The following is a 532-nucleotide window of genomic DNA, read 5'->3' on the forward strand; positions in this document are numbered from 1 at the left end:
ACTCACATAGAAACTGGAAAACCACGGACCCGGCATCTGGCTTAAATACTCTTATGAACAGGGTGAGCAGGAGACAGATCATATCTGTCTATCACATGCATTCTATTCTCTCTGTATTTATAATGAATGTTGTATTATTACTCATGTTATTGTTAAACCTATTCAAGAAGATCCTGAACTAAAACTAAAAACAAATTAGTACAATTTGTGCCCTTTAACCCTAGAACACTATGGCTCTAAATAGTAACACCATCACTAACGCCAGGTGATTTTTACCCGATATAATATACCTAACAAAAAGCACTTGGCGTCAAAATATATCAAAATATGACAACACATGACAAATTAGAGTGGTCTTCTTTTATTTTCAGCTGTGCCATGCTCCAAAAACAAATGCTCCAAAATTACTGAAAAATTAGGAATTCGAGAACAAAAAATTCCTGATCAAAAAATTAATGACACTGGAAAGTTGGTCTTTGGTCCACCCATTCCTGGGACATTTGAGACTTCTCTGGTGAAAGCACAGTTTCCT

Source organism: Haplochromis burtoni, unplaced genomic scaffold (genome assembly GCF_018398535.1).
Source record: "Haplochromis burtoni strain Fernald_Lab_line unplaced genomic scaffold, NCSU_Asbu1 Contig_8, whole genome shotgun sequence".
NCBI lineage: Eukaryota > Metazoa > Chordata > Actinopteri > Cichliformes > Cichlidae > Haplochromis > Haplochromis burtoni.